We start from the raw sequence: 11,234 nt of genomic DNA, 5'->3' as shown, positions 1-11,234 counted from the left end.
CGTCATTGTCATTAGACATTGCTTTCAAGACTTGAAGAACTGCTTGATAACCTTTTCTTAGCGCATGTAGCTAACCCTATAGCATCATATCGTGCCTCTCAACGTGTATCAGACAAAGGCTTAATTGCTGGCAAATGAAGTGGTTTCAGTAGGTCTCGCTTCCGCTTGGAAATTAGCTGACGCCCCCCTTGGGGAGACGTGCCCCCTGGATAAGAAGCACTGGCTTACACAGTTAGCATTCGTTCTATGGTTTTCGTCCTTTATTCTTTTGAACCTGATAATAAGCATGACAGTTGCTCTTATACTAAGTTGTTATCGGTGGGCCTATTTTTTTGGTGGGCCTGGGGCTGCAGCCCCCGCCTTAATCCGGCCCTATGTGTCACACGACCGTAGCCCAGAGCATAACGCAAGCTTTCTTTATCGTTGAACTCGGCTAATCCTGAGCAGAGCATCTTGCTTTTAGGACAGGGCATTCGAGTATATGTTGCATCGTTTGCTCCTGTCCACATTTACAATTTGTGTAATCCTAAGAAATAGTCCCTCTTCCTCTAGTGTCGTATCAACGTCTTACATCTGCTAATACCAGTTCTTGAAAGCGGTTGAGGCATCGCCAATACTTCCAGGATTTACGCTTTCTGGGAGGAAGACTTTCTATTGGAGATATTCCATATTGGCCGATGTCGACCCGGCTGCCAGCTCTTTCTGCCACAGTTGGATCCGCGTTGGTGGCGACCTCAGCAAGAAAACTTTTTCTTGACTTCACTCGCTTGCGTGCTGGGGTTTAGCTTTGTAGTAGGTGTCTCAAATCTATGTCCTGACAAGGTCTTTGCTTTCTGCCGGTCACGCTTCTTCTGATGTTGGGAGAGCAATTCCAGACGAAATGTGTAGCGACGTGATCAGGGGCGCCGGAACGATTTTTGACTGAGGGGGCAAGATTACGAAAAAAGGGCACTTTTGTTTACTAAAAGGCCAATTTTTTTTCAAGTTTTAAGATAAGACATAGCGATAATGCTAATCTATCAGCTCACTATGTATTGAGTAATGATAGCCTACAAGTGTCCAGTATACAAAGAAGGGCATCATGCTATTTTATAATGATGTAACCTACTGTCAAGCCTTAAAGCAGCCGGCGGCCATGGCCGCTAAGTAGTGCTTGAATGAACCGCCGGTGCTACCTCCTCAATCGGCCAAGTTTGGCCGCCGGTCTCTCCTAGCCAATTATTTAATTTCGCAATACAGTGATCGTGGATTAACTGTCGAAAACATGCAGTATCAAAGAGTGACGCAAAGTTAGGTCAACGCGTCATAATCGCCACTGTTGCATTGTGTGGGGAATATTTGTTACTGATGGAATATCCATCTGCGATCGCCAGCGCTGTAAATCTTGTTTGTAATTCCCGACGTTTATTTTAACAAAGTCTTAATCCGAATTGCTAATTTACATCGGCTGGCAATATTGTCGTTTTTATGTCGATTCGATGTTGTCGGACATTGAACCGTTGTTAAAAAGGAGAACAAAGTTAGTTGACATCAATGGGGAAAACATTTTTTGATCATATTTTGCAAAAATTATGCTTCTTTTAGTAATGTCTTTTAGTAATGTAGCCTACATCATTGAAATAGCTAAAACCTCATTTGCTAAGGCAACAGGATCAGATGTCAGTAGATGTAACAGAAAAAATATTTCGCACTTGCTAGTGCATCGTCAGTTCTGATAAAGGGCAGTTAAAGCCTACAAGTAATGTTTTAATCATTGAAATACTTATTTTATTACCTTGCCGTCATCGTCAACACATGTCGAACGTTGTTTTTCGTTGCTAAAAAGAATTCTAAGGGAGTAGCGAACTTTTATAAAATCAGCCACATTGGAGACACTCGTGCGAGTGTCGTTTGAATAGTACTGGATTACAATCCCGATAAAGCAGTTATTGCGTGGTGCAGCGATTCTATTGTAGGACGTCGCCCAGGCCCAGACTTCAACAACGCTAAGTGATCATTTTAGCATTGTTGCAAGTTTAATTCTATTTACTTGTGCTATCGTTATTTGTGTTTTGGCCTCCAAGCACGCAGATTTGGCCGCCGAGAAGGAGCTCCCAGTAGGCCACGATGGCTGTCGAAAAAAAAACGAGTTTTAAGGCCTGTAGCCTACTGTGTTGCAAAATTTTGTGCCGTAAATATTATTTTGAGGCAAAAATGAAAGATTATAATTAGGCTAAAAGCGAATAGCAGAAATTGTTATATTGCAAAATGTGCAGTAGGTTACATGACTTTGAAAGGGCACCATTGCCCCCCCTGCCCCTCCATCCGCTTCCGGCGCCCCTGGACGTGATGTGGGTTGGTTTGAGTTCTCAAACTTTGAGACAGCTTGTAATCAAACGGCAGCTTTGATTCAATATGGAGTCTATTTTTTTGGCATGTGCCGAGCGTTTCCGAACTGGACAGGCATATTCTGCAACCGAATGGTATACGGCTAAAGTAGTTGACCGTATTGTATCGGAAGGGTACCCCAATCAGAGTTTCTGTAAGATATTACAGCATATCGAAAAGCCACCTTAGCTCTTACTTTTAGTGAGACCGATATGTATATACGTTACTGTATTGTTAAGAAACGAAGAAACAATTTTCCCCAAAGATTTATTTTGGGTTATTACAAAATGTCAATTAAAGCAAGATATTTGGAAAGTGTAAAAATTTCTGTTTAAATTGTAGCAAAGCTGTAACAAATGGTTTTCTAGCGGATCAGCGATGCCAGACGTCCACCAGTAAAATTGTCAGCATCGTTTTTAAATTCTCCCATTGCGCGTTTCTCCACTTTCCACTGCACCAAAGTGTCTCCCAAAAGAACTAAAAGAGTTTTTCACCTTTTAAAGACGATGGTTTTCGGATTAAATCAACTGTTGTGGATGACCTCGGTGGCTTTGCTACTTAAGGCTGATTTATTTCTGCAACAACTTCCAATTTCATCAAATTCATTAAAAAATTCGTCACCTGGCAACACAGTGGTGTACTTTTGCAGTTATGCAAAATATGTTTGTGACATCAAAATAAATCGATTGTATTTTGCACTGAATCATTTGATTAAGACTGCCCAGTATTGCTCGAACTTTTGATCTAAATTCTGTTAACATTAGGTTCATTCGGAAAATAACTAGATTTAATAGTAAATTCTCCTGAACAGATACATTTACAAACGGCTCACATATTGTAAGCTATGGGCCATACAATCTACAAAACAAACTTTTATAAAACATTAGTGTAATTTTCTGCTTCGGCTTAAACCTACTACAGCACTTGGCAACCTTGCAGTTTTGCTTTGAGGGGGGAGAATATCCTTTTTCTCTGTGATAATCATTTTGTTTGCTTCAAGCAGAGTTGCCAGAAAAAATTATCCAGCAACTTGTTTTCTAAGTTTTGGTGGTTTCAAGTTAATCATGAATGATTTGAAACCAGCCTAAATTCACAAGAATTAACAATTGTAGGCTATAAGAAGTTACTTGGCTGTTATTATCGGAAATCTGGAAAAGTTAAGGCTGGTGTCTGTACAAAAGAATTAGCATAGCCATTGGCACCATGGTGTGTACATTTTAGCAACATTAGTTTCAACAACATTGGTTAAACATTGCAAAATGCAAGATTTGTTAAGTCCCAAAATCTTTATTTTATGGGAAAAGAAACTGAAGGTAAATCTAATATCTTTTACTGTACTTCTAAATAGTATTGTGTAGCCTAATTCATAAGCCTGCGTTAAATTAAAAGAAGCGCGCATGGTAGCCTACTAGTGTGTGGGTGGTGGGGCTAAAATTATAACAACTTCATATTCACTTGATAATCGCTTTGTTCATCTGTAACCTATGGAAATGTTTCTGGGTTGTATTTTTTTTCGTCAAAGTGAAAACAATTTTACACACAAGAATTGAGCATTGCAACAAACTACCATAGCAAACCCTATAGTTAGGGATGCCGTCACCCGACCGTGCTATTTCATGGGTTAGCAGTGCAACTTCTAGGCCTGCTAAAAGAATGAGAGTAGCCTAGGTATTGAAGCTGAAGGCCAGTCAGTTGACTGTAGCCTAAGTCAGGGAGTTTGGCCAGCGATTTTTCCTAGACTTAGTCTACTTTAGTTACAGCCTACAGCAGGCCTTCTTAAACCATGCATACATTTGTAACACTGATATCCACAAAAATAACATCTAGCCTAATTTTTTTAAGATAAATAGCGTGCGGGGCCAGTGAAAGTATGATGTAGTCAAGTACGTTTTTGTGAATAAATCTACAATAAACTTGAATTGAAGTTAATGATAATTAGGCCTACATTGTCCTTGTCTGGGGCCAATAGTTTATTCTTTCAGCTGTCAGAACCCTAGGTGATTGCTCTTGCTCCGGGCTACACTTACAGTCGAGAATAGTCAGTTTTTGGTCTTATTTGTATGAGATAAGCAGATTTTCTGTTCCGTTTAGTGGACAAAGGTTGGTGCAGTCAATATGATATTATGATCTGTAGTCCGAGTTTCTGCGCTAAACACACTGGATGAAACGGATATCACATCGAGTTTCCGACAAGTCAGCAGTTGTGAACTGAGCCAGCAACATTTGCTGAGCAAGTGGGCGGCTGAAGTTGGTAGGCTATATGATGAAACTGAGCAAGCAAAAACTTGTATTTTGTCAATTAGTAAGCAAAATAAGTTTGACAAACGATGACCAAGCAAGTCCGACGTAAGCACGTAAATCTCATTTGCTGACTTGGCAGCAGGGTATGGGATGGAATGGAAGACGTTTTTTCCATCTTCCATCTTGATATTTTCTTCCATTCCATCTTAGAAATCTTCCATTCCATCAAAAATCTCTTCCATCTTCACATTTTGTGATCTCTTCGTTGAATATGCCGCAAATGAATCTAAAAACCATAGGCTAAATTTAAGCTAAAAATTTAACAGCAGTAGGCTATTTTCCTAAGGATTACGTAGCCTATTGTTTTGTTTCCTATCAACTTTGCTATTGTAGTTTTTCGTTTCGAAATGTACAAAAATCTATTTCGTTTAACTGCCTTCTTGAAACAAAAACCCACGAGAATCTCCAAACATGGAACACAAGTGTCGTATGATGAAATGCTGTCAAACGTCAAGAAGTTTCCTCCTCTTGGGAGAAGTGTGAATCGTTTATTGCTTTCTGATTGGTCAATTCTGCCTAACGAAGTAGGTTTGACCATAGATATCTTACATATAGATATGCAACTCAGCAATCGTGGAATTATCGTCACGCTCGACTGACTTTATGGACACAATCAACAATCAAGGTTGCCAGCTTGGCTAGCGTATCTATGGTAGGCTATTATTGTACGGTTTGGGCTTGGCGAGTGGTGGCTTTTGAGCTCCTTTGGAATATTTTGTTTGGCATAATTTCAAGTTTTCACAGAATAGCTTACTATGAAAAATCAAGACAATAATCTTTCTTCGCGTAGGTTATGCAACTTCTGTTTCATGATCGTTGGAACTATCATTTAAGCTTATTTCCAGTGACTCATTAAAGCTTGTTGTAGGCAGTTTACAAACCTGAGATAGAGGGGCGCCGGAACGATTTTAGAGTAAAATATACGGTAGCGATAATGCTGGGCAACTCGTTCGTTTTCCCGCTATTAGCCATGAAAGTCGAAATGTGAGACAGACGAATAATTGCAATAGCTTGAACAAAAAACGAAAGGTAAATTTCACACTCATAGCATCACAATCTGCTGCAAAGTATAAAATGTGTCCACGGGATAATTTGTGTGGGCCTACTGTAGGCTATAGGCCCTATAATTTGGCTAAAAGCGAATAGCAGAAGTTGTTAGCATATATTGCAAAATGTGCAGTAGCTTACATGACCTTAAAAGGGCACCATTGCCCCCCATCCAGAGAAAATTTGAGGGCAGGGGGCATCCTCCCCCCTGCTGAGACAGCTTCATTAGCATCACGGATCCAACCGCCAAACGAAGACAATTTTAATGTTTGGTACACACCATAACTAGGCTACCAAATGCTATAGCACAGCTTTCGGTAGCCAGCAGTAGGCCTAACTTTCATTTTGGTAACGCTCAGTAGATTAATTGAATAAAACTTCAGCTTGTCCTGGAACTACAGCTCCAAAAAAGGTCTTTATCTACTTATCAATGGTTGACAGGCTTGTTGTTAAGCATTGTCGGAAATTTTCAAGCATTTTCAGGGGTTGTCAGGCATTGTAGAGTAGCTACTTTCAGGCATTGTTGGGAATTTCCAGGCATTATCAAGGATTTCCAGGCATTGTTGATCAATATCAGTGGTTGACAGGTTTGGTAGTCATTATGGAACATTTTCAGGCATTGTCGAACATTTTCAGGGATTGTCGAGCATTTTCAGGGGTTGTCAGGCATTGTAGAGTAGCTACTTTCAAGCATTGTCGGGAATTTCCAGGCATTGTCAAGGATTTCCAGGCATTGTTGATCAATATCAGTGGTTGACAGGTTTGGTAGTCATTATGGAACATTTTCAGGTATTGTCGAACATTTTCAGGGATTGTCGAAGATTTTCAGGGGTTGTCGAGCATTTTCAGGGGTTGTCAGGCATTGTAGAGTAGCTACTTTCAGGCATTGTCGGTAATTTCAAGGCATTGTCTAGGATTTAGGGGGGGGCAGAGGGTGCATGTACCCCAGACCCCCCGACTTTTAAAGGGCCCACTACGTGAAAAAATGTGGTTTTGTGTTATTTTTTCTTTTAGCTTTTGTGGTTTCTGCAAAATGCTGTGCATTGCTGGATTGATGCTACTGTAGACGTCGAAGGGGTGTTTCGCACCGTAGGCGAATTTTTTTGCACGAGGGCCCCTGATCTAAAAGTGCCCCGGGCCCCCCATCAGTTAAATCCGGCCCTGTGTGAAAATGAAATGCGTTTTTTATCAGATTATAATCAAAATCAAAAATCGTAGTCTGAAAGTGCCGCCCCCAGACGTGCCGCCCGGGGCGGTCCGCCCCTCCTTCCCCCCCCCCCCCCCTAGCTACGCCACTGATTGTCGGACATCTTCAGGCATTGTCTAGGATTTCCAGGCATTGTCGAACATATTCAGTGGTAAATAGGTTTGTTAGGCATTCTCGAACGCTTTCTTGGGTTGTCGATCATTACCAGGTTTTGACAGGTTTGTCAGGCATTGTCGATACTTATGATAGCCATGTCATTTAAACGCTGCTGTGTTTGTGTATACCGTAAATACGTTTACAACCTACGCAAAATAGAAAGGGATCATTCTGCTGCGCATGCAGAGCTGGGAATAAAAATGCATGAAAATGTTCGACAATGCCTGACAAACGTGTCAAAAACCAATCATGATCGACAATGCCTGGAAATCCTAGACAATGCTAGGAAATGCCCAACAATGCCTGAATCTAGAATGCCCAACAATGCCTTAATCTAATGCCCAACAATGCCTTAATCTAAATGCCCAACAATGCCTTAATCTAGAATGCCTGACTACCCCTGAAAATGCTAGACAACCCCTGAAAATGTTCGACAATGCCTGACAAACCCTTCAACCACTAATAATGATCAATAATCCCTGGAAATCCTAGACAATGCCTGGAAATTCCCAAAAATGCCTGAAAGTAGCTACTCTACAATGCCTGACAACCCCTGAAAATGCTCGACAATCCCTGAAAATATTCCATAATGACTACCAAACCTGTCAAACACTGATATTGATCAACAATGCCTGGAAATTCCCAACAAATGTCTGAAAGTAGCTATTCTACAATGCCTGACAACCCCTGAAAATGCTCGACAATCCCTGAAAATCTTCGATAATGCCTGAAAATGTTCCATAATGACTACCAAACCTGTCAAACACTGATGTTGATCGACAATCCCTGGAAATCCTAGATAATGCCTAGAAATTCCCAACAATGCCTGAAAGTAGCTACTCTACAATGCCTGACAACCCCTGAAAATGTTCGACAATCCCTGAAAATGTTCGACAATGCCTGAAAATGTTCCATAATGACTACCAAACCTGTCAAACACTGATATTGATCGACAATGCCTGGAAATCCTAGACAATGCCTGGAAATTCCCGACAATGCCTGAAAGTAGCTACTCTACAATGCCTGACAACCCCTGAAAATGCTCGACAACCCTGAATATGTTCGATAATGCCTGAAAATGTTCGACAATGCCTCACAAGCCTGTCAACCACTGATAATGATCGACAATGCCTGGAAATCCCACACAATGCCTAGAAATTCGCAACAATGCCTGAAAGTAATTAGCCTACTCTACAATACCTGAAACCCCTGAAAATGTTCGACAACCCCTGAAAATGCTCCACAACCCCCCAAAAAGCCGACAATGCCTGACAATGCCCGACAATGCCTACAATGCCAGACAATGGGTATTTAGAGGTACCCTCTGTGACTGTGATTTGTTTTCAATTGCCAGAATCTCCATAAAGCAGTCCATGCGGAACGAGAATGTGACGTCATCACAAGCAATCCATACGTCAACTTGAAAACGAAGAAAGTTTTATTTAAACAAAAACCAAAAAAATATATTAAAAATAAAGTTGTTTGGCTGTGCCAAGTTTGAAGTCAATGCATACAGCCATAGCTACGCTGTTAGCCTTCAAACATCGTTACGCACCTCTGAGTTGCATATCTATTTGTAAGATATCTATGGTTTGACAAATACGCGTCAGGCTACAGTCCCGTTGGTTTAATACGCAGGGGCGCCGGAACGATTTTTGACTGGGGGGGCAAGAATACGAAAAAAGGGCACTTTTGTTTACTAAAAGGCCAATTTTTTTTTCAAGTTTTAAGATAAGATATAGCGACAATGCAAATATATCAGCTTAGCCTACTATGTAGGCCTATTGAGTAATGATAGCCTACAAGTGTCCGGTATACAAAGAAGGGCATCATGCTATGTTATAATGATGTAGCCTACTGTCAAGCCTTAAAGCAGCCTGCGGCCATGGCCGCTAAGTAGTGCTTGAATGACCGTCGCTGCTACCTCCTCAATCGGCCAAGTTTGGTCGCCGGTCTCTTCTAGCCAATTAGTTAATTTCGCAATAGAATGATCGTGGATTAACTGTCGAAAATATGTACAGTAGTGTTCCAGCCAATTGTTCACCAAATCAAACGTCATATAAAACCGTTATGGTCTACTTAACCTAGCTGGCATCTTACGTCATGGAAATTGCTAGAAAATGTCCAAATATTGCACCATCGGTCGTAAGACCTGATGAAATATTGCATTAGCCGCTTGAACACCTGTTTGAATGACTTCATAATTGTCTTTCATTATTGCGTCACAGTAACTGTCTACGTGCATTTGAGATATCGCAAATTATTCTAGTCATTCGTAAAATTGTTTGTTGGAAGTCAGTCGCAAGTTAAACTGTTTGCTTGGTGCTTGCTAGCTGGACAAATTTTCCGTCTTTTATCCAAGTAATCTGTTCTGTGGTGACAGTTTTAGAGGCGTATGGTGTTGCGTTCCATTTTCGATAGCCGCGGGCTAATTTTACAAGAATACACTTTTGAATAGACGTTTCAAAAGAGTGTTTATTTTTCGGTCATTACATGCAGACGAACGGATTTGGGAATCTTATGTTACAATTTTCCCACGAAGAGATTATGGTTTACCGCTGTGACCAAGTAGTATCAAAGAGTGACGCAAATTTAGGTCAGCGCGTCATAATCGCCACTGTTGCATTGTGCGGAAATATTTGTTATTGATGGAATATATCCATCTGCAATCACCAGCGCTGTAAGTCTTGTTTGTAACTCGCGACGTTTATTTTAACAAAGTCTTTCGAAGTACTAATTTATATCGGCTGGCAATATTGTCGTTTTTATGTCGATTCGATGTTGTCGGACATTAAAAAAGAGAACTAGGTTAGTTAGGAAGGAGAACTAGGTTAGTTGACATCCGAGGGGAAAACATTTTTTGATCATATTTTGCAAAAATTATGCTTCTTTTAGTAATGTCCTTCACATCATTGAAATACTTATTTTATTACCTTGCCGTCATCGTCACCACTTGTCGAACGTTATTTTTCGTTGCTAAACAGAATTCTAGGGGAGTGGTGAACTTCTTTAAAATCAACCACATTGGAGACACTCGTGCGAGTGTCGTCAGATGGTCCCGCAGTACTGGATTACAATCTCGATAAAGCAGTTATTGCGTGGTGCAACGATTCTATTGTAGAACGTCGCCCAGGCCCAGACTTCAACAACGCTAAGTGATCATTTTGGCATTGTTTCAAGTTCAATCCTATTTACTTGTGCTATCGTTATTTTGTATTTTGGCCTCCAAGCACACATATTTAGCCGCCGAGAAGGAACTCCCGGTAGGCCACGATGGCTGCCGAAAAAAAAAAAACGAGTTTTAAGGCCTGTACTGCGTTGCAACATTTTGTGCCGTATATATTATTTTGAGGCAAAACTGAAAGATTATAATTAGGCTAAAGGCGAATAGCAGAAATTGTTATATTGCAAAATGTGCAATAGCTTACATGAATTTAAAAGGGCACCATTGCCCCCCCTGCCCCTCCATCTGCAGAAGATTTGAGGGCAGAAGGGGCAGCCGCCCCTCCGCTTCCGGCGCCCCTGTTAATACGAACCGAAAATCGAATTATTTCAGCAAGCAACGTAATATTTTGCATGTCTTGATAAAGCGTTAGAAGGTTAATGATGGAATTGGAATGGAATGATGAAAGATTGTCTTCCATCCCATCATCAAGATCTTCCATTCCGTTCCGTCCTTGACAATTTCCATCTTCCATCCCAAAATCTGTCTTCCATTTCATCCCATCGCATTCCTTGCTTGGCACTAGCAGAAATGAACTTATATTAGCGACGCGTGCGACAAAGTGAAAAAGCATGGTGCAAGGTTTCCAGATGTTTTTGAAATTTCCATCCCAATTGCTATCAAAAACTAGCCCAAAAATAGTCCAATCTATTCATGATAAAAATAGTCCAAAACAAAAGGAATATTGCTGATTCGCATAAATTTTGAATTCAAAATGACAGCTCAGTTAGTCAAGTGCTTAACTTCACAAACGAAAAATCTGCGAGATCAAGCGGCGCTGGCTTAACTCTCGGGGTATGTGCTTGAGCAACGCATTTCAAGGATTGCTCTCCATTCATTGGCACCAAGTGGATGGAATAATTTACAGGCGTGTCAACAACAATCGGAAACTCGACTCTCAGTCTCGATGACCGGCCCTGCGTCGGAAGTTCA

This window comes from Aplidium turbinatum, chromosome 5, assembly GCF_918807975.1.
Source record: "Aplidium turbinatum chromosome 5, kaAplTurb1.1, whole genome shotgun sequence".
Taxonomy (NCBI): domain Eukaryota; kingdom Metazoa; phylum Chordata; class Ascidiacea; order Aplousobranchia; family Polyclinidae; genus Aplidium; species Aplidium turbinatum.
The sequence above is the reverse complement of the archived record's forward strand: the minus strand, read 5'-3'. Positions refer to the sequence as shown.